We start from the raw sequence: 529 nt of genomic DNA, 5'->3' as shown, positions 1-529 counted from the left end.
ATATATATATATATATATATACATAAATAAAGATGCACATACATGAGTTCATATGTATACATATATATGCATACAGAAATATATATGCATATATATATATGCGATATATATGTAATATATATACTTATATATAAATATGTTTATATGTATGTAGATAGATAGATAGACAGATAAACAGAGAGATAGATACGTAGATTGATAGACAGACAGACAGACAAATACATGGATAAATAAATAGATAGATGGATAGATAGATACATAGATAAATAGATATATGCATGTACCTACAAACAGTAATGATTAACGAAAACAAAATATAACTATTTTTACTTTATCTTTTTTAAAACTCAACAAACAAGGATACTGAGAAAAAAAATCACCTGAAATAAACACAGCGTAGTTTAACCTTCCCACATCAGTGCCTATACACGTGACAACCCTCCCCGTCCAAACATATGTATTATTTACGTGTTTGTCGGTTTCCTTATTGTGTATTTGTTTATATATATATATATATATATATATATAT

This window comes from Octopus bimaculoides, chromosome 8 (assembly GCF_001194135.2).
Source record: "Octopus bimaculoides isolate UCB-OBI-ISO-001 chromosome 8, ASM119413v2, whole genome shotgun sequence".
NCBI lineage: Eukaryota > Metazoa > Mollusca > Cephalopoda > Octopoda > Octopodidae > Octopus > Octopus bimaculoides.
Note: the sequence above shows the minus strand (reverse complement) of the source record.